At 43.9% G+C, this 23,608-nt stretch overlaps 1 protein-coding gene across 6 annotated transcripts in view; it reads right to left on the bottom strand.

Moving 5' to 3' along the window:
• LAMA3 (laminin subunit alpha 3) overlaps nt 1–23,608 on the bottom strand; it is a 273,867-nt gene that overhangs the window by 240,884 nt on the left and 9,375 nt on the right. Inside the window, exons 1-2 of one of the 6 annotated variants that reach the window (XR_006588065.1) lie at nt 17,885–18,031; nt 16,872–17,007 (exon numbers count right to left, since the gene is read on the bottom strand). The exons of the other annotated variants lie outside the window; for them this stretch is intronic. The gene's annotated coding sequence lies outside the window, so the exon portion shown is untranslated. Of the gene's footprint in view, nt 1–16,871; nt 17,008–17,884; nt 18,032–23,608 lie in introns of those variants that run through there. 6 annotated transcript variants of the gene reach the window in all.

The raw sequence follows: 23,608 nt of genomic DNA, 5'->3' as shown, positions 1-23,608 counted from the left end.
GGGGTCGGGGGGGGGGGGCTCTCACTTCATCCAATGACTAGCTCCGCACCCAGCGCTCACCCGCACCGTGGCTTCTGTCTTGGAGCTTGCCTGTGTCTGCCAGGCCTTCACCCTGCACAACAATGGAGTGACAGTCCCGGAGGAGATCAGTGTCCTCACTAAAGTAGTGGGCGTGAATGTTGAACTTGTCTGGCCAGGCTTGTTTGCAAAGGCCTTGGCCAATGTCAATGTTGGGAGCCTCCTCTGCAACGTAGAGGCTGGTGGACCTGCTGGGGGTGCTGCGGGCTGGTAGCCGGGCAGGGTCAGCGGTCAGTCCAGATGTCTGCCCTCAGTCCATCTGCCATCACACTGGACTGCAGGGCACTCTTCCTGTGATGCCCCATGAGAGGTTTTTGTTGGCGGGCAGGGAAGGCGGTCAGACCAGCTGCCTGCCCCCAGTGTGCCTGCTGGGGCTGTAGCCATGCCGATCACCAGGACACTCACTCTGTGCCTCTGGCTATAAGGAACGGCCGCTGGGGATGCAGATGCACTGGTGTGTGTGGTTATCTTCCCCTCTTCCCAGAGTAGGAGTCACTTTGGAGTGGCGCCGATCCCTCCTGGGGTGGTTTGCAGGGCGCGTTGGGGCAAAAGCGGCTCTGGAGGAACACATGCCAAATGGGGTAGTGGTGGATGGGGCAGGTCTGCTGGGGAATACACGGGTGCTAGCAGGATAAGTGGAGAGTACTCACACTGGTTCCCAAAACTGTCTCACCATCTACACTGGGAAGGGAGGGGGCTGAAGAGAAATGTCACCACCAGCACCCCTGTCAGAGGGGCTAGAACCAAAAAGACAAGAAATTCAAGTGTTGGCAAGGATATGGAGAAAAAGGTACTCTTGTGTGCTGTTGGTGGGAATGCAAATTGGTGCAGTCACTTTGGAAAACAGTATAGAGGTTCCTCAAAAAAATAAAAATAGGATTACCATATGATTCACTAATTCCACTACTGGGTATCTACCCAAAGAAAACAAAAACACCTAATTTGAAAAGATATATGCATCCCTAAGTTTATAACAGCATTATTTACAACAGCCTAGATATGGAATCAATTCAAGTGTCCATTGGTAGACAAATGGATAGAGAACAGCAGTGTGTATATACAACAGAATGTTACTCAGCCATAAAAAAGAATCAGATCTCTGAGGTGCCTGGGTGGCTCAGTCGAGTGTCTGACTTTGGCTCAGGTCATGATCTCATGGTTTGTGAGTTCGAGCCCCACATCAGGCTCTTTGCTGTCAGCACAGAGCCCACTTGGGATCCTCTATCCCCCTATCCCCTCTCTCTCTGCCCCTCCCTTGCTCTCTGTCTCAAAAATAAATAAATGAACATTAAAAAAAAAGTGAGATCTCATCATTTGCAACAGCATGGATGGACCCACGGGATATTATGCTAAGTGAAATAAGTCAGACAGAGAAAGACAAACAGCATATGATTTCACTCTTATGTGGAATTTAAGAAACAAACAAAATTTATTAAAAAGAATTTCTAAAATCTAAATAAATGAAACAACTATTTTCTTGGATAGGGTAATATCAAAAACTTACAATTCCCCAAGTTGATCTAAAAGTTGATACAAGTCCAATGAAAACTCAATAGAGATTCTCTTAGAGCACAGTAAGATAATTCTAAAATTTATATGGAAGAGTAAAAGACTAAGAAAAGCCAGGATATTGCTGAACAAAGAGAGCAGGGAGAAGGAAGCCTGCCCTTCGAGTATCAGGGCTTATTCCGAAGCTGTTACAATTAAAACAGAGCAAGATGAGAGAAACGGTTCTCCAGGACAGAAAAGAGCCCAACACAGACCGTGCATTTTTAAAACCTTAGTTTATATACAGAGGCACTACATCAGATCAGTGAGCTAATCCATATCCAATGGAAAACAATAAAATCAAATTCCTACACAAGCCACAAATGAAAATCAGCTTCAGATGAATTAAGGACTTCATGTCAAAAATAAACTTTAAAGCCAATTAGTGAAAAATACCAGAGAGTATCTTTTAGAATTTGGAGGAAGGAATGATTTCTTAAACAAGATTCAAAAAACATTGACTACAAAAGAAGAGAGGGACTTGACTATGGTACTAAAATTAAGAATATTGGTTCACCTTAAAGAAGTAGAAAGAAGAGTTACAAACTGAAAGACATTCACAGTATACAAGTGGCAGACAGTCTTTCATGATGGCTGCCATCAATTCCTTCTGTGTGTGTGTGTGTGTGTGTGTGTGTGTGTGTGTGTGTGTGTGTCTGCCACTTCACACATCAAGAGGTAGAGGCTATCTTCCCTGGAGATTATTCTCTCCTCTCGAATCCAGACTGACTTCATTATTTGCAGAAGCAACATTCTGGGATTTTTGAGCAAAGGCCTTAAAAGGACTAGCAGATTCTGCTTTCCTCCTCTTGCAAGCCAACCTCCAGGTAAAAAGCCCAACTACCCCCAGATCACCATGATATGAGAAAGCCCCCGCTAAGCAAATGGAGAGGACACACGGAAGACCACAGAGACACCTGACGTGTTCATAAAGCCTTCTGGGACCGTCCAGTCCTGCCTAGGCAGCTACTGAATACACCTGAGCTATTCCAGGTGACACCACATGGAGCAGAAGAACCATCTAGCTGAGCCCCATCACCCCATAGAATAACGAGAAAAAAAAATTATCGTTTTAAGCCACTAAGTTTTGGGGTGCTATCTTACACAAGAATCAATACCTGAACCAAAAACATAAAATCAGCAAAGAATTCTCATCAGAAATATATGCCAAACTTCTACAAATCAATAAGGAAAGTATAAACAGATCACTAAAAAGAAGGGCAAAAGTAGAAATAGGTATTTTACAGAGAGGAAACACATACATCAATAAGCATTCAAAGAAATGTTCACTCTCACCACCATTAGTGATCAAGGCAGACCACAGGGTAATACTGTTCAAAATGTGAGGATAAGGGGGCTTCTGGGAAGATGGCGGCGAAGGAGGACGCTGGGCTCACCGCGTCCTGAGGATCACTTAGATTCCACCGACACCTGCCTAAATAACCCAGAAAACCGCCAGAAGACTAGCAGAACAGAGTCTCCGGAGCCAAGCGCAGACGAGAGGCCCACAGAAGAGGGTAGGAAGGGCGGAGAGGCGGTGCACGTTCCACGGACTGGCAGGAGGGAGCCGGGCGGAGGGGCGGCCCGCCGGCCAAGCAGAGCCCCCGAGTCTGGCTGGCAAAAGCGGAGGGGCCGGACGGAGTGTGTTCGGACAGCAAGCGGGACTTAACATCTGGAAGGTTACAAGTTAACAGATCTGCTCAGAGAAAGGGAGGGCTGGAGGACAATAGGAGGGAGAGTTGTTGAGCCCCGGACTACAGAGCTCAGCTTGGTGGGGAACAAAGGCGCTCACCAGCTCTATCTCCCTTGCCCATCCCCAGCCAAAATCCCAAAGGGAACCAGTTCCTGTCAGGGAACTGGCTTGCACTGGGCAAACACCCAACACTGTGCTTCTGCGGATCCATCCCTCCGGCAGGTCTGACTCCCTCCCGGTGCCACAGGGCCCCTCCCAAAGCGGATCTCCGAAGGAAAAGCGAGCTGAGCCTGCCCCTCCCACCCCTGTGCACCCTGCCGATCCACCCCAGCTAATACACCACATCCCCAGCACCACAAGCCTGGCAGTGTGCAAGTAGCCCAGACGGGCCATGCCACCCCACAGTGAATCCCGCCCCTAGGAGAGGGGAAGAGAAGGTACACACCAGTCTGACTGTGGACCCAGCGGTGGGCTGGGGGCAGACATCGGGTCTGACTGCGGCCCCGCCCACCAATGCAAGTTATTCAAGACAGCACAGGGGAAGTGCCCTGCAGTCCCGCACCACTCCAGGGACTAGCCAAAATGACAAAACGGAAGAATTCCCCTCAGAAAAACGTCCAGGAAATAACAACAGCTAACGAACTGATCAAAAATGATTTAAACAATATAACAGAAAGTGAATTTAGAATAATAGTCATAAAATTAATCGCTGGGCTTGAAAACAGTATAAAGGACAGCAGAGAATCTCTTGCTACAGAGATCAAGGGACTAAGGAACAGCCAGGAGGAGCTAAAAAAATGCTATCAATGAACTGCAAAATAAAATGGAGACAACTATGGCTCGGATTGAAGAGGCAGAGGAGAGAATAGGTGAACTAGAAGATAAAATTATGGAAAGAGAAGAAGCTGAGAAAAAGAGAGAGAAAAAAATCCAGGAGTATGAGGGGAAAATTAGAGAACTAAGCGATGCACTAAAGAGAAATAATATACGCATAATTGGTATTCCAGAGGAGGAAGAGAGAGGGAAAAGTGCTGAAGGTGTACTTGAAGAAATAATAGCTGAGAACTTCCCGGATCTGGGGAAGGAAAAAGGCACTGAAATCCAAGAGGCACAGAGAACTCCCTTCAGACGTAACTTGAATCGATCTTCTGCATGACATATCATAGTGAAACTGGCAAAATACAAGGATAAAGAGAAAATTCTGAAAGCAGCTAGGGAAAAACGTGCTCTAACATATAAAGGGAGACCAATAAGACTCGTGACGGATCTCTCTACTGAAACTTGGCAGGTCAGAAAGGAATGGCAGGAAACCTTCAATGTGATGAACAGAAAAAATATGCAGCCGAGAATCCTCTATCCAGCAAATCTGTCATTTAGAATAGAAGGAGAGATAAAGGTCTTCACAAACAAACAAAAACTGAAGGAATTCATCACCACTAAACCAGCCCTACAAGAGATCCTAAGGGGGATCCTGTGAGACAAAGTACCAGAGACATCGCTATAAGCATGAAACCTACGGACATCACAATGACTCTAAACCCGTATCTTTCTATAATAACAATGAATGTAAATGGACTAAATACGCCAACCAAAAGACATAGGGTATCAGAATGGATAAAAAAAACAAGACCCATCTATTTGCTGTCTACAAGAGACTCATTTTAGACCTGAAGACACTTTCAGATTGAAAGTGAGGGGATGGAGAACTATTTATCATGCCACTGGAAGTCAAAAGAAAGCTGGAGTAGCCATACTTGTATCAGACAAACTAGACTTTAAATTAAAGGCTGTAACAAGAGATAAAGAAGGGCATTATATAATAATTACAGGGTCTATCCATCAAGAAGTACTAACAATTATAAATGTCTATGCGCCGAATACGGGAGCCCCCAAATATATAAAACAATTACTCACAAACATAAGCAACCTTATTGACAAGAATGTGGTAATCACAGGGGACTTTAATACCCCACTTACAACAATGGATAGATCATCTAGACACATGGTCAATAAAGAAACAAGGGCCCTGAATGAGACATTGGATCAGATCGACTTGACAGATATATTTAGAACTCTGCATCCCAAAGCAACAGAATATACTTTCTTCTCGAGTGCACATGGAACATTCTCCAAGATAGACCACATACTGGGTCACAAAACAGCCCTTCATAAGTATACAAGAATTGAGATCATACCATGCGTACTTTTGGACCACAATGCTATGAAGCTTGAAATCAACCACAGGAAGAAGTCTGGAAAACCTCCAAATGCATGGAGGTTAAAGAACACCCTACTAAAGAATGAATGGGTCAACCAGGCAATTAAAGAAGAAATTAAAAAATATATGGAAACAAACAAAAATGAAAATACAACAATCCAAATGCTTTGGGATGCAGCGAAGGCAGTCCTGAGAGGAAAATACATTGCAATCCAGGCCTATCTCCAGAAACAAGAAATATCCCAAATACAAAATCTAACAGCACACCTAAAGGAAATAGAAGTAGAGAAGCAAAGACAGCCTAAACCCAGCAGAAGAAGAGAAATAATAAAGATCAGAGCAGAAATAAACAATATAAAATCTAAAAAAAACTGTAGAGCAGATCAATGAAACCAAGAGTTGGTTTTTTGAAAAAATAAACAAAATTGATAAACCTCTAGCCAGGATTCTCAAAAAGAAAAGGGAGATGACCCAAATAGATAAAATCATGAATGAAAATGGAATTATTACAACCAATCCCTCAGAAATACAAGCAATTATCAGGGAATACTATGAAAAATTACATGCCAACAAACTGGACAACCTAGAAGAAATGGACAAATTCCTAAACACCCACACACTTCTAAAACTCAAACAGGAGGAAATAGAAAGCTTGAACAGACCCATAACCAGCGAAGAAACTGAATCAGTTATCAAAAATCTCCCAACAAATAAGAGTCCAGGACAAGATGACTTCCCTGGGGAATTCTACCGGACATTTAAAGCAGAGATAATACCTATCCTTCTCAAGCTATTCCAAAAAATAGAAAGGGAAGGAAAACTTCCAGACTCATTCTATGAAGCCAGCATTACTTTGATTCCTAAACCAGACAGAGACCCAGTAAAAAAAGAAAACTACAGGCCAATATCCCTGATGAATATGGATGCAAAAATTCTCAATAAGAGACTAGCAAATCGAATTCAACAGTTTATAAAAAGAATTATTCACCATGATCAAGTGGGATTCATTCCTGGGATGCAGGGCTGGTTCAACATTCTCAAATCAATCAACGTGATACATCACATTAATAAAAGAAAAGATAAGAACCATATGATCCTGTCAATTGATGCAGAAAAAGCATTTAACAAAATTCAGCATGCTTTCTTAATAAAAACCCTCAAGAAAGTCGGGATAGAAGGAACATACTTAAACATCATAAAAGCCATTTATGAAAAGCCCACAGCTAACATCATCCTCAATGGGGAAAAACTGAGAGCTTTCCCCCTGAGATCAGGAACACGACAGGGATGTCCACTCTCACTGCTGTTGTTTAACATAGTGTTGAAAGTCCTAGCATCAGCAATCAGACAACAAAAGGAAATCAAAAGCATCAAAATTGGCAAAGATGAAGTCAAGCTTTCACTTTTTGCAGATGACATATTATACATGGAGAACCTGATAGACTCCACCAAAAGTCTGCTAGAACTGATACATGAATTCAGCAAAGTTGCAGGATACAAAATTGGTGTACAGAAATCAGTTGCATTCTTATACACTAATAACGAAGCAACAGAAAGACAAATAAAGAAACTGATCCCATTCACAATTGCACCAAGAAGCATAAAATACCTAGGAATAAATCTAACCAAAGATGTACAAGATCTGTATGCTGAAAACTATAGAAAGCTTATGAAGGAAATTGAAGAAGGTATAAAGAAATGGAAAAACATTCCATGCTCATGGGTTGGAAGAATAAATATTGTTAAAATGTCAATACTACCCAAAGCTATCTACACATTCAATGCAATCCCAATCAAAATTGCACCAGAATTCTTCTTGAAGCTAGAAAAAGCAATCCTAAAATGCATACGGAACCACAAAAGACCCCGAATAGCCAAAATAATTTTGAAGAGGAAGACCAAAGCAGGAGGCATCACAATCCCAGACTTTAGCCTCTACTACAAAGCTGTAATCATCAAGACAGCATGGTATTGGCACAAAAACAGACACATAGACCAGTGGAATAGAATAGAAACCCCAGAACTAGACCCACAAAAGTATGGTCAACTAATCTTTGACAAAGCAGGAAAGAACATCCAATGGAAAAAAGACAGTCTCTTTAACAAATGGTGCTGGGAGAACTGGACAGCAACATGCAAAAGAATGAAACTAGACCACTTTCTTACACCATTCACAAAAATAAACTCAAAATGGATAAAGGACCTGAATGTGAGACAGGAAAACATCAAAACACTAGAGAAGAAAGCAGGAAAAGACCTCTCTGACCTCGGCCGCAGCAATTTCTTACTTGACACATCCCCAAAGGCAAGGGAATTAAAAGCAAAAATGAACTATTAGGACCTCATCAAGATAAAAAGCTTCTGCACAGCAAAGGAAACAATCAACAAAACTAAAAGGCAACCGACAGAATGGGAGAAGATATCTGCAAATGACATATCAGACAAAGGGCTAGTATCCAAAATCTATAAAGAGCTCACCAAACTCCACACCCGAAAAACAAATAATCCAGTGAAGAAATGGGCAGAAAACATGAATAGACACTTCTCTAAAGAAGACATCCGGATGGCCAACAGGCACATGAAAAGATGCTCAACGTCACTCCTCATCAGGGAAATACAAATCAAAACCACACTCAGATATCACCTCATGCCAGTCAGACTGGCCAAAATGAACAAATCAGGAGACTATAGATGCTGGAGAGGATGTGGAGAAATGGGAACCCTCTTGCACTGTTGGTGGGAATGCAAATTGGTGCAGCCACTCTGGAAAATAGTGTGGAGTTTCTTCAAAAAAGGAAAAACAGACCTACCCTATGACCCAGCAGTAGCACTGCTAGGAATTTACCCAAGGGATACAGGAGTACTGATGCATAGGGGCATTTGTACCCCAATGTTTATAGCAGCACTCTCAACAATAGCCAAATTATGGAAAGAGCCTAAATGTCCATCAACTGATGAAAGGATAAAGAAATTGTGGTTTATGTACACAATGGAGTACTACGTGGCAATGAGAAAGAATGAAATATGGCCCTTTGTAGCAACGTGGATGGAACTGGAGAGTGTGATGCTAAGTGAAATAAGCCATAGAGAGAAAGGCAGATACCATATGTTTTCACTCTTATGTGGATCCTGAGAAACTTAACAGAAACCCATGGGGGAGGGGAAGGAAAAAAAAAAGAGGTTAGAGTGGGAGAGAACCAAAGCATAAGAGACTCTTAAAAACTGAGAACAAACTGAGGGTTGATGGGGGGGTGGGAGGGAGGGAAGGGTAGGTGATGGGCATCGAAGAGGGCATCTTTTGGGATGAGCACTGGGTGTTGTATGGAAACCAATTTGACAATAAATTTCATATATTAAAAAAAAACAGAACAAAAACAAAAAACAAAATGTGAGGATAACCAGGATTGGAAAGGATATGGTATGAGTATGACTCGGCACAAAGACTTTGGAAACTGTTTTGGCATTCTTATAATGCCGAAAATTCACATTTCTTGTGACCCAGGAATTCTACTCGCAAGCTCATAACCCATAAACTCTTGCACAATCTTGATGACATCATGTTCAAGAATATTCACAGAAGCAGTGTTCACAAGGTCAAAATCCTGGGAATAACCTAATTACCCACAGCCACAGGAGTGACAATGAATCACAGCAGTGTATTTACACAAGGAATTAATAAATGACCAACAATGAATAAATGAATATATTTGACAACACGAGCAACCCAAATGAGAAGGACTTATTATTTAGGAATATACAGAGTTGTAACGAAAACTATATACAAAAGAAAAATTAATAAAGGATTCAGAATGATGGTTACCCCAGACTGTGGGAAACAGAGAGACAGGAAGTGAGGAAACTGTATGGTTAGATAGACGTTATTATCAAGGCCCTGTTTTTGGTTTTGGTAGCAGGTACTTGGATGCTTGTTATACTATTTAAAATCCATCCATCCATCCATCCTTCCACATATACATTAAGTCAGACCATGCAAGGACCAATGATGAAAGCATGTCATTAAACAGAGGATTATAAATAACCCATAACCTAACTCTGCATCTGAGGTCCAATATTTTTTAAATACCCATAAATAGGGGCGCCAGGGTGGCTCAGTCATTTAAACATCTGACTCTTGATCTCAGCTCAAGTCATGATCTCACAGTTCGTGGGTTGGAACCCCGCATCGGGCTTTGTGCAGACAGCGTGGAGCCTGCTTTGGATTCTGGGTGTGTGTGTGTGTGTGTGTGTGTCTCTCTCTCTCTCTCTCTCTCAAAATAAATAAATAAACTTAAAAAAAAAAAAAAAACCTTAGGAGTAAATGAAAGCAAGACCAAAACTGAGAGAAGTCAGAGAAGAGGGGGACAAAGAGAAGAGGAGGATTCTTTCACTCTTGTGTTCGATTATTCATCCATCCATGTGACAAACCTGTGCGGGTATTCCTCTGTATTCCAGAGAGGAGGACACTAAAAGACAAGGACAAGGGACTTCTCTTGGGAATAGGGACAAGGGATGCATGCTCTGAATTGTGTCAAGGCTATTATTAGCTTAGCCGTATGGAAAACAGCAAATATAACAGAAGGGGCCAGAAGGAAAGGGGACAGAATTGTTCAAATAAACAATGAAACAGAGTTGAGATCTAAGGTTGGAAGGTCCCAGAAGAGAAGCCCAATGTTTCAGAGACCCACCAAGTGGCTTTTTCAGAAGCACAGGAAAAAAGTCTTTCCTAGTTCCTAACATTTTTGATGATTGTCCTCAGCTAAAATCCTCTCCTATACAATGCTTCCCATCTAAATTCACAGTATAACACTGTAAGGTTCTAAGAAACTAGAGGCCAGTATTACAGCAGTGCTCCCTAGTATAATGTTATTATTTGAACACTCATTCCTTTATTCACCGTTTCAGAACTGCCTACACATGTAGAGCACTGAGTTGGATGGCAGGGATTAAAAACAAACACACAAACACTAAGAGTTGACCCCTGTCCCTAAAGATTTAGCGAGAAGAGAAGTGGCTGAAACACCACACGTTACTGAAAGGTGTTGGAATCGAGCTAGCACAGGGATGTGGGAAGGCAGGAGAGGCATGCCATGCTTGATTTTGCTTTATCTTCACAACACTCCCAGGCTTGTATCAAGGTATTGAGAACTCAAAGGTTTGAGGAAGAGAAGGCTCAGAGAGGTGAAGTGCCTCACCTCAAACCACACAGCCAGGACGTGTAGGAACCAGGCCCTGTGCGTGGGTCTGGTAATGTTACTCACAGCCAGATGCCTTCCGTGCTGATCTAGCTGCTCTGGGAGCTCCATCAACTAGCCCTGTCTTACATTTGGACGGACTGAAACAGCAGTTATGCAACTTTCCACACACCTGCCCCCGACCTGGGACAGAGACCCGGCTCCGGAAAGCACCCTGTCCCACAGAAGTGTGGATGAATGCTCTCATGGCTGGCTCAGCAAACCCAGCAACAGAAGCACTTAACCACACTTGGCCGTCAACAGCCGAATTATGTATCAGCTCATTCATGCCACCACAACCTTCTCCTAGCCATCACTCACAAAGGTCCCCAAGCCACATGCCTTAAAGGCACTATCTCAAGTCCTCAACCCAAGCCAGCTGGAGCCATGATGCGCAGAACATTCTGGAGTGTGCCCATTCCAAACATAAGATTGCTCTTCCCAGGGGGACCTAGGTGGTTCAGTCAGTTAAGTGTCCTGACTCTTGGTTTTGGCTCAGGTCATGCTCTCAGGGTTCATGAGATTGAGCCCAGAGTTGGGCTCTGAGCTGACACCAGGAAGCCTGCTTGGGATTCTCTCTCTCTCTCTCTCTCTCTCTCTCTCTCTCTCTCTCTCTCTTTCTATCCCTCCCCCACTTGTTCTCTCTCTCCGTCTCTCTCTCCTCTCTCTCTCTCAAAATAATAAAATAAATAAACTTAAAAACCAGATTGCTCCTTCCCAGACCTTCTTCAGAATTCTCCCTTGTGAAAGGCACAAAAGCACATCAGCGTGGTTACTGATGATGAAGACAAGCAGTTTGCCCATTTCCTGCAGACCCATATGTCTGCACAGGGTGGATGAAGGGTAATTACACAGCACAAGAGAGCACCCAGCTCTGCACCCCACAGATTTCACCCCACAAGTACAGCATACACATGTAGTGTGCTGAGGTCCCAGAGGTAAGGATTTGAGAAATCTTTAAAGCAAAGGGCTCAAGGTTGGTTCCAGGTATTTTTTTTTAATGTTTATTTATTTTTGAGAGAGACAGAGACAGAGATATAGCATGAGTGGGGAAGGGGCAGAGAGAGAAGGAGACACAGAATCTGAAGCTCCAGGTTCTGAGCTGTCAGCACAGAGCCCAACGCAGGGCTCGAACTCGCCAACCACGAAATCATGACCTGAGCTGAAGTCAGATGCTCAACTGACAGAGCCACCCAGGCACCCCTATTCCAGGTATTTTTTTAAAGATAAGAAAAATTTTTGCAGAGAAGAAAATGTCTACAAAATTTACAGTTATTACTCAAAAATGGTGTCCCTACAAGCCAAATTCTGGAGGTTTTCTTTTTTCAACTCATTTCAAAAAGGTGTGTTTCGGAGTAGAACCATGAAGGTTTAAATCCTGCCTCCACAAGTTACATGTTCGCTGAATTATTTAGCCTCCCTTGAGCCCTGTTTTCTCTTTGCTAAAATGGGCTAATCCTCCAATCATATGCAGTGGTTGTAAAGAGTCAAAGAGATGTCATCCATAAAGTGATCCCTCACCATCAGGATTGCCAGCAGGCCACTGGGGTGTTTGTTTAAAATTCAGATCTCAGGTCCTGCACCCCTGCCTGGAGGCTGTGTCTCTGGCGAGGGGCAGGCCAAGAATCAGAATTTTCTTTCCATAGGTATTATCTTTTTTTTTTTTTTTTTTTTTTTTTAGTGTTTGTTTATTTTTGAGAGAGAGAGAGAGAGAAACAGACAGAGTGCGAGCCGGGGAGAGGCAGAGAGAGGGAGACACAGAATCCGAAGCAGGCTCCAGGCTCTGAGCTGTCAGCACAGAGCCTGATGCGGGGCTCGAACTCAGGAACCATGAGATCATGACCTGAGCTGAAGTCAGACGCTTAACCGACCGAGCCACCCAGGTGCCCCAAGAATCAGAATTTTTAGCAAGTGCCTCAGCTGAATCTTCCACACACTGCAGTCTGGGACCACAGAGGCAGCGGTGACAGGCACAGGCAGAGTGACCACTAGTCACTAGTGACCCTCTCAGCAGCAGCCACAGAAGTAGCTGCATGGATGGTAGTGATGACCAAAGGGAACATCTACATGCCAGACAGGACACCTTGCACTTTGCACATGGTGACTTGATTTGCACGATAAATCTATCAAGGTGAGTGCAATCATTAGGCCCTTTTGCAGATAAGGAGACAGAGGCTCAAAGAGGTTGAGCAACTTGCCCAAGTGGTGCAGCCGAGACAGGAACCCAGGGAAGGATGCTCAGATACAGTGTTTCACTCTATTCTCTTTTACTCTCCTAGAAATTAATTCACACATTCTCGATGCTCCTCAAACCTCCTCCTTCCTCTTCCCTCTTCCCTTCTCCTGATGAATTTACTGAATTTGCTCATCTTCCTAACCCGCAAATTTCCCTGCATTTGTGCCCACACACCCTCCTTGCCTCCCACTGCTGCAGAGAAGCTGTGCTCCAAAGTTGCCCCATCTCCCACAAAGACTGAATCTGTCCCTCCTGCCCAAGGGCTCAAGGGCTTTGCATCTGCAATTACACCCTCTAAACACACACTCTCCTGCATCTCAATTTAGCACTCTACTGGATCATTCCTATCAGGAGACAAACATACAACCCCCCGCTTCCCACTTTCCCCTCAATCACTCTATTCAACCCACACTGACACAAGTATGTTCCTGCCTCACCGTCTTTGCATTTACTGTTCCCTCTCTGGAGAACATGCTTTTCCCAGACTTAAATCCCTTGTCTGAGAAGTCCTCCTTGTCCACTCCATCAAAAGCAATGCTGTACTCTGCCATCTGCTTCTACTGTCCCAACCGCTTCTCTGCCTTCTGGCTAAGATCAAGTACACTTCCATTGTCTTACCTGCTTTCTCTTTCTTCTGAGCAGGAAGCACTTACCATTTGCTAATTTTGCCATCATCTTTAATGCACTGTAAGTGCCTTGGTAGCAGAGACTTGTTCACTACCCAGAACAGCATCTGGCAGAAAGTAGGCACTTAACATTTGTCCATTTAGTCGGTAAATTAAAATGGCATAAACTATTTTGTTACTCACTTCAGGAAATATACTAGAAATTGATAAACGAGTTAATGAGTGATGAAGAGGAGCAGATGGGTGAAAGAAATGTGTGTGTGTGTGTGTGTGTGTGTGTGAGAGAGAGAGAGAGAGAGAGAGAGAGAGAGAGAGATTTGACCTTTAATGTCAGAAGCTAAACTCCTGATGTTAAAAAAAAACAACAGGAGGGGCGCCTGGGTGGCGCAGTCGGTTAAGCGTCCGACTTCAGCCAGGTCACGATCTCGCCGTCCGTGAGTTCGAGCCCCGCGTCGGGCTCTGGGCTGATGGCTCAGAGCCTGGAGCCTGTTTCTGATTCTGTGTCTCCCTCTCTCTCTGCCCCTCCCCCGTTCATGCTCTGTCTCTCTCTGTCCCAAAAATAAATAAACGTTGAAAAAAAAATTAAAAAAAAAAAAAACAACAACAGGAAATTATAGACTTACACCCTTGTCACTAAACTCACTAGAAAACACAGTGTAATTAAATCCAATCCTGCTTTTTCTCCTCTAATGGAAATCTACTTGCTCATTCCCTCAGGGACTCCCAGGGCCCATCCTCAGCTCCTAACTTCTGACCACCTGCCTGCTCTGGCCAGGAAGCGCTACTCGTGCTCAACTCAGCTCTCCCATCTTTAGCTGGTACCTCTCCTGTTTCAGAGACTTCTCAGCTACCGACCCTCCTTGCTTACCTTCCCGTCGTGGCCAAATCAGAGAGCAAAGAAAGAAAATGCTGGTCGTTCTGTTGGCCATAACATGTTTCTCCCCTGTGATTTCTTTCCATTCAAGAGGTTTCCCTCTCCCAATCTACCCCAGCTATCCCATCTGGCCTCTTTATCAAGGCCTTGATATCTCTACTTTTTCAATAACCTTTAATTAGAGTTACCACTTATTAAATACTATGTCCCAGATGCACATGGTTTTCTTCACGTAATCTTCAGAATAACCTTATGAACTAAATGGTATTTATTGTATCCCCATTTTACAAAAGATGAAACCAAGGCTCACAGAGGTTATATGACTCACTCAGGATCACATCCTTAGGAAGAGTTGCTTTCAGAGCGAGCTCGATTGATTCCAAAGCCCATGTTCTTAATTCTGACACTCTACAATCTACTTTTGGGCGTTCCAGGACCAACCGGTTCCTTCTTGAAAGAGCCCCAGAAGTTCTTTCTGCAAGTTTTTAAACTCCTATTTTAATGATCTCCATAGATTCCTCTTCCTTCCACTTCTCCCTCTATTCTCGTTCCATGTCGTGTTGGCATTTCACTGGCAATAAGGGGTCACCTGGACTCGTACTCGCACGTAGGTCACCTCTCTAACACAAGCTCAGGTTTACGAAGTGAGCCATGTCACATTTTTGCTTGCCCACTCAATGCCCCAAACCCAAAGTACTTCCTCCTAAGAGTTTCATGCCAAAGCCTAGATCTGTGAGAACAGGTCTGCCCTAATTGTACATTCATTCAACCATCAGCTACTGACCTGCTAAAAGTCAGACACTGCCCTTAGGGAGATAGTCTGACCCTGATCTGATTCATTCCTCAAGCCAAGCCTTTCTCTTTCAAGTCCATTTCAGTTATTGATCTCTTTACAAAGTAATTATACTCATCACTTCTATTTTCCCACTGTCCCGTTCCCCCAACTCTTTTGTACAATGTTTTAATTTTTTTTACGATTTCAAGTTAATTTATTTATTTTCAGAGAGGCAGAGAGAGAGGGAGAGAGAATCCCAAGCAGGCTCTGCACTCACAGTGGGGCTCAATCCCACAAATGTCAGATCATAACCTGAGCCAAAATCAAGAGTTGGACACTCAACCAACTGAGCTACCCAGGCACCCCATGTCTAACGTTTTTGAATTTCATCAGTCACCCTAAATTCTTCTGAGGACCAGAAAGGGCATAAATACATACAAAAATAAAATGAAGTATTTATAAATTCTGGAAAGGATACAGAAGTCTCTTTCAGGCGTAACATTCAAAATACATGGGGCACCTGGATGGCTCACTGGGTTAAGTATCAGGCTTCCACCCAGGTCATGATCTCAAGGTTCGTAAGTTCGAGCCCCGCATCAGACTCCCTGCTGTCAGCACAGAGCCTGCTTCAGATCCTCTCTCCCAATCTCCCTCTGCTCCTTCCCCACTCATATGCTTTCTCTCTCTCAAAAATAATAAATAAAAAAATATTTTAATACATAACTAGGGCAGCATGGCCTCCTGAATTCCTAGAACATGGCACGCACATTCCTACCTCCAAGCCCTCGTACCTGTTCCCTCTGCATGGAACACATTTTCCCACCCTCTTGATGGGGCTGATTTCTTCTCAACCCTTGGGTTTCTGTACCAATAAGACCTCCTTAGGAAAGCCTCTCCATCTACCCAACCTAGAGAAGTTTCTCTTCATTAATCACTATGACAAAATCCTGTTAACTCTCTCCAAGACACAATAGCAGTCTAGAATTATATTTGTTTACTCATCGGTTGCAGTCTCCCCTTAGAATGTCACCTCCATGCAGGCAAGGACTTTCCCTGCCTTGTTCAGATTTGTATTCTTGGCCCACTGCATCCCCATCCTCTGTGCCTGGCACATAAATGTCAATTTATATTTGTTCAATACAGGAACAGATGATATTACACACAAATGTGTGTACACACACATCTCCAGGTAGCAGTTCTTTCCTTCATTGATTAGAATCTACATTAAGAAGCATCCACGGGGCGGGGCACCTGGGTGGCTCAGTCGGTTAAGCGTCCGACTTTGGCTCAGGTCACAATCTCACGTTTGTGAGTTCGAGCCCCGCGTCAGGCTCTGTGCTGACAGTTCGGAGCCTGGAGCCTGCTTTGGATTCCGTGTCTCCCTCTCTCTCTGCTCCCGCTCACTCTCTCTCTCTCTCTCTCTCTCTCCCTCAAAAGTAAATAAAAACATTAAAATTTTAAAAAAAAAGAAGAAGAAGAAGAAGAAGCATCCACAAAACTTCTACCAGCTCCTTTGAGCTTCCAGGTGCTGAGATGATCAGTGAGGACAACAAACCAATCTGAAGGTAGTAATCAAAATTGTATTCACTTACTGTAATAGTGAAGGCAAGAGACAAAAGGTGTTGGCATCCCAGTGATCCACTTTTCCCCATGGTACAGCACCAGGCAGGGGTCAGATGACAGGAGAAGTATCTCACTCCCCAGGGACCCAAGTCTGAAGGCTCCTGCCTTTTTATGAGCCCAGAGGGTTGACAATGAGGAGAAGGGAAGAGCAGGAGTAGAAAAACAGTCAGAGTGGGGAAAACTGCCTCAGCCCTAGCACCCATGAGAAGTCCCCGTGGAGGCACCTGGGAAGTGCCAGGGACCTCCACTGGAGGTCTCTCAATAGAGGCTCCAGGGCTGAGAATGCAGAAACACATATGGGCACGGCTGGTACCAGGGGGGCCCGAATCCTTGGCTGCAAGTCCCTCCTTGGGTACAGGTCTGGTGTGGGGAGCACAGCTTCCCCGTGAGCCCTGCCTTGTAGCTGTCTACGGATGGGCCTAAAAGATGGCACACAGGATTCTGACCTAGCAAAGGGCTCTCTTCTCAAAATATCCCTTCAGTGGTTGAGTACACTCTGCCCTGGCAGCTCTTTCCATAGCCGATCTCAATCCCTTGTGCTGCAACATGACACATCCCCTTCTATTTTGCCTTCAGTGAAGGTGGAGAACTGCCAGTTACAAACATCTCTGTGATGGCTCTGAAGGCCCCTGCCCTCATCTTCCTTGTGGTTAGTCAAGCAGTTCTACCATGGTTTGTTTCAGCCCCGATCCTCCTAAGCTAGAGTGGTAAGTGCTATATGTAAGAGCCAGAGAAAACAACACCCAGGACCAAAGCGAGCAAGCGATCAAAGAGAACGGAGGCTGCAGGTAACACCAAGTGAATAAGAGCTACAGAGACTTCCATGGTGCTCAGGGAAACGGAACGAAGACTTTATCACTACTGGAAAAAGTCACTTCCACGGCTATATTTTTACTCAGATGGAAGTCTACTAAGTTGACCTAAAAGATCATGAAATAAAACAAAAGAAAAAAAAAACTCAACTAGTTTATGGCAATCTTACCAAGAGATTTTTCCTAATGAGGTCTCCCTCCATTTTCTGTTCATATTTCTGGTTCATTAAAAACATTCAAAATCACATTAAAGATACATTAAGTGATCAGGTGTCAAAATGAAATAGGAAAGCCACCTGGAAACAGAGAAGACAGACAGGAACATGTGAAAGTCTGACGTTTTTGTTCTCATCAAATCCCTGTGCAAACTACCTTGCATAGAATCTCTGCCACCAGTGTCTTCTGTGCACACAAATCCTCAGCAATATTTAGTCTCTGCAGAGCCAATCCCAGGACATAGGGAATTGGGCCTTTCATTTCACAACCCCACCCTTCCCCCTGACGTAGCCCGTGAGCCCTCATTAGTGGGAAAGGAATTATCCAACCACTGGGCTCTATGCAGAAAGGAATCCAAGGCTCACAGTATCCAAGAAACTTCCACGGTCTCACCTGCATTAGTCAATCCTTATTTTATGCCCCTCTGATATGTTCTTCATATTTAAAGACGCCTCAGTGTGCGTGATCCCTAAATATTTGTTCAGCCAAGAACAATACTCATTCTACTTAGAGATATTTTGAGTTGCTAGGTTGCAAAGTCTCAAAAGCAGAGACCCTAGAACTACCTGGAGAGTCTCATGCAGGGCCCTTCATCCTCCACTCTCCCATACACAGATAACTCATACACTGAATAGTCAAGAAGTACTACTGACTCACTGAGAGACTGATTATCTGATTTAAAGTTACTAATACGGACTGAATATTTATGCCCCCCTAATTTCATATGTTAAAGACCTAACCCCCAAGATGATGGTATTAGGATGAGTTGAATGGGCTTAGTGCCCTTACAAGAGAGGCCCCAGAGAGATCCCTCACCTCTCCCACCATGTGAGGACACAGCAAAAAAATATAAACTAGAAGTGGGCCTTCACCAGACACTGAATCTGCCCTTGACCTCGGATTTCCCAGCCTCTAGAACCGTGAGAAATAAATTTCTGTTGCTTGTAAGTTACCCAATCTATAGTATTTTGTTATGGCAGTCCAAACCAACTAACAGTGTATTAGTCTCCCAGGGCCACCATTGAAAACGTTGTGCCATAAACCGGCTTAGAACAACAGAAATGTCTTGTCTCATAGTATGGAAGCTAGAAGTCTGCAATCAAGGTGTTGGCAGGGCCCTGTTTCCTCTGAAATCTGCAGAAGGATCCTTCCTTGCCTCTTGCCACTTCTGGTGGCCCAGCCCTAGTCACTGGTCTCAACCACTATATCAGATATCTCTACTTTGCAATTCAACACATCAGGGCCACAACTGTCTTCCAAAGGCAGGTTATTGAAATCCAGGTACTTTTTGGTCAAACAGCACTTCTATCCAGGTGTTGCTATAGTATGAAAATTCTATGATGGTATCAGCCTTTGACAGTTTCTTCAAAAAGCATCTATGGAGGGGAGGCTGGGTGGCTCAGTCAGTTAAGTGGGCAACTCTTGATTTCAGCTCAGGACGTGATCTCACAGTCATGAGATGAAGCCCCGCATGGGATCCCCTCTCTCCTCTCTCTCTGCCCTTCCCCCACTCTCATGCATGCTCTTTCTCTTTCAAAATAAATAACGTAAAAAAAAGCATCTATGGGGTATCTGTGATGCACCCCCACAGGGAAGACAGACATGAGCAGGAAAATGCGGCGCCCCCCTCAGGGAGCTAAAGATCTAATAAGGACATCAGATGTGAAAACAAACGGCTCCCAGGTAATGAATGGAATTAGCGAGGTGGTGCACAGTTTGGCTGAAACTCTGGGGGAGGGGCAGTTAGCCTGGCAGTGGCAGCATAGGATAGTAAGAGCATGAACTCTGCAGCCACGGGGCTGCACCACGCGCTAGCTTTCTGATCTTAAACACATACTGAACCTCTGTGTGCTTCTGTTTCCTCGTCTGTGAAACGAGCATGCTAAGAATACCCCCTTGACAAACTGCTGTCAGGATTAAGAAGTCAGGACATGTAAGGTGCTTTACAACAGTACCAAGCAAGCATCAGTAAATGTTGCCTAAGTGTGAAATTTACACCTTGCACTGAGCAGCAGACTAAGTCCCCTGATCGCTATTACTCACCATGCTGCCTCTTTATTTGGTATCACTTCTGTACACAGTACATGCACTATATGGTGTAACTTGAAAGTAGTACAGAATTGTTCCTTTTCCCCACTTCTCACAGCTAAGCTATGCATAAATAATCGAATTCAAATTCATCTTCCTTTCTGGCTAATATCCATTTGTTAATCGCACATGTATTTTCCGAGCATTCAGGATGGGAAAACCACTAAGAAAGTACAATATGTTTATGACACTGAAAAACTGGCAGAACACGTGAGACTCAATGAGTTGGCTTTCCCCAGGGCAGTTTCCACCCTGTTGGCATGAGGGATCTGATCAAGGCCCTGCTAGCTCATGCAAAAAGCTCTTTTTATATGAAGCAGGAAAAAAAAGGCTCCCTGCCCCTGAGCAGATACAGCCTTGCCCAGGCTGGATTTCAGTCGCCACTTGTCCCTTGGCCAGGAGCCCATGTATGCAGTCAGTTCCACTGACTAGGACCACTGAGGTACCATTGAGGAAGTCTTTTCCTCACTAGGCAAATGGTTCCAGAATGTTGAGCAAGGGTTAATGCAGGCTCATGAAAGCCTAAATCACAACCAGAAAAAAATTTATGATCTGGAAGAATGTATTCTTGCCACCAAAATTGGCCTGAAAAAGTTAATACCTCTCCCCTCCAAAAAAAAAAAATGTTACCTTTTTTTAGAATGATAAGGGGCGCCTGGGTGGCGCAGTCGGTTAAGCGTCCGACTTCAGCCAGGTCACGATCTCGCGGTCCGTGAGTTCGAGCCCCGCGTCAGGCTCTGGGCTGATGGCTCAGAGCCTGGAGCCTGTTTCCGATTCTGGGTCTCCCTCTCTCTCAGCCCCTCCCCCGTTCATGCTCTGTCTCTCTCTGTCCCAAAAATAAATAAACGTTGAAAAAAAAATTAAAAAAAAAAAAGAATGATAAAAAGTTGTTTAATGTTTGATAAACAAATTCAAGTGCATAAAGAAATTTCCTTGAATTTAATAAAGATGCTAAAAATGTTCTTTGGATTTTTTTTAACAGTTTCTTTTTACATACAGAGAAACAACCCCATCAACTGTCTGCATCAATAATCCTCGCTGGCGGGCTCACCATTTACCAGGAAGACATCATGCAGCACAACCCATCCCACAGACTGTCAGACCAGCAGGGACATCTAACTTGAAGAACCATCCCTAGATCTCTTTAATCAAGACTGTTCATCACCCGGAGGCCTTTAACTACCAACTAGCAATTACCTACGAGATCAATGAACCCAGCCACTGGCTTCACTGAAGTGTGACCACTGCCACGACTGCTAGTGGTGATGTCTATACCCCATGCTGACTTCAACCACCGAAGATGCAGGTGTCGTAAAGAAGAGGAAAAAGCCTCCCTCCCCTTCACGCACAACGTGAAAAGCGTGCGTAAGGCGACCGAACTGAGGGTTATGGATTCATCTTGGGAAGGCCAAAAGCGACACTAACGAGATTCTTAGCCTCGTCTATCAGAGGACGGGCCTCCCCAGGAGCACGCTCCACTTTCTGCAACAGACAAAGGGTTGTCACCACCTCCCTGCAAAGGCTTTCTGTCAGATTTTCGCTTCAGGATGACTGATGAAGTAGAAGGCCCAGGAATGTCTTCTCCTGGAGGCTTTCTCGCATTTCCTTTGTAACTTTTTCCTCCTCGCGTGCTGTCCCACATTTCAATCATCTGTCTCTTTTTTTTGTTCTTTAGGCTGTCTTAGTTTTTCCTTATACTTTTCAACTTGTGCATTCAATTCCGCTGGCATTTTCAAATGAGCAGCTGCTAAAGCCTCTTGTCATTTAAGATTTGTTTAATGTTTATTTATTTATTTTGAGAGAGAGCTAGCAGGAGTGGGGGAGGGGCAGAGAGAGAGGGAGAGAGAGAATCCCAAAGAGGCTCCACGCTATGAGCGCAAAGCCAATGATCTCACAACTGTGAGATCATGACCTGAGCCGACACCAAGAGTCAGACGCAGGAAGCACACCCCTCTGTCTCCAGGGCCGGCCGCACAGACAGCCGCTGCTCATCCAACTCCGCCACCACTCTCCCTGCAAAATGTTTCTTCAACTGATATAAAAATGTGCCCCTATGTAAATAAATAATATCTAAACTAGTCATTAATACAGTACCAAAACAATTTAACAGTTATTCTGTAAAAGTCTCTTTGCCGGTGGATTATTTAGCATGCCAAATATGTTCAGTATATAATGTACTGTACATTTCATTCTTAAAAGAACTCTTGATAAAAAAAATTTTTTTTTCAACATTTATTCATTTTTGAGAGACATAAAAATACAGAGCATGAGTGGGGGAGGGACAGAGGGAGACACAGAATCCAAAGCAGGCTCCAGGCTCTGAGCTGTCAGCACAGAGCCTGACACAGGGCTTGAACTCTTGAGCCATAAGATCGTGACCTGAGCCAAAGTCAGACACTTACCCGACTTAGCTGCCCAGGTGCCCCTATTCCAGTGCCAATTTTTATTTATTTTTTGCTCCTTCCTTGGAACCAACTCGTTTTTCCAGAAGCATCATTTGTTTGTTTGTTTATTACGGGTGTGGTGTTTAGAAACCAAGATCTGGGTATGAGGTACCATTTAGTATATGTTCATCGTTACCAGTGTATCATTGCTTCTAGATCCCTTCAGTGGACAGAGCGAGAAACCTAACTCCAAGTAGGAAAAACTCAGAGAGGTCCACACCAAGACACATTGTAATCAAACTGTCAAAAGACAAAAAGAGGGGCGTCTGGGTGGCTCAGTCAGTTATGCGTCCGACTTGGACTCAAGACATGATCTCATGGTTTGTGAGTTCAAGCCTCGTATCGGCCTCTACACTTACAGTTCAGAGCCTGCTTCAGATTCTCTGTCTCCCTCTCTCTCTCTCTGCCCTTCCACTGTGCACACACACTCTCTCTCTCAAAAATAAATAAATGAACATTAAAAAGAAAAGACAAAAATAATCTTGAAAGCGGCAAAAGAGAAACAATTTATCACATACAAGGGATCCTCAATAATATTAACAGCCTATTTCTCATCTGAAACCATGGAAACCAGAAGGCATGGAGATAACATATTTAAAATGTTGACAGGAAAATAGAATTCCGTACCTGGTAAGTTATTCTTCAAAAATGAGGGAGAAATGAGGACACTCCCAAATAAACAAAAGCCGAAGGAGTTTATTGCTAGTAGACCTGCTCTATTGAAGGTTAAAAAGCTAGAGAAGCTAAAGGAATCTTTCAGCTGAGATGAAAGAACACTAGACAATAACTCAAACCCATGCAAAGAAATAAGAAATACCAGGACAGATAACTACATAGATAATACAAAAGCCAGCATTATTGAATTTTTGGTTTGTCCCATATGATTTAGAAGAGATGTACAGAACAACAATTATATATGTATGTCAATGGGCAACAATGTAAAAGATCTAATTTGTTAGGGTGCCTCAGGGGCTTAGTCAGTTAAGCATTGGATTCTTGATGTCAGCTCAGATCATGATCTCAAGGTTTGTGAGAATAAGCCCCATATCAGGTGTGCTGACAGCGCAGAGCCTGCTTGGGATTCTCTCTCTCCCTCTTTCTCTCTCTGCCCCTCCTCCACTCATGCGCTTGCTACCTCTCTATAAA

The sequence above is a fragment of the Felis catus genome, chromosome D3 (assembly GCF_018350175.1).
Source record: "Felis catus isolate Fca126 chromosome D3, F.catus_Fca126_mat1.0, whole genome shotgun sequence".
Taxonomy (NCBI): domain Eukaryota; kingdom Metazoa; phylum Chordata; class Mammalia; order Carnivora; family Felidae; genus Felis; species Felis catus.
The sequence above is the reverse complement of the archived record's forward strand: the minus strand, read 5'-3'. Positions and strand labels throughout refer to the sequence as shown.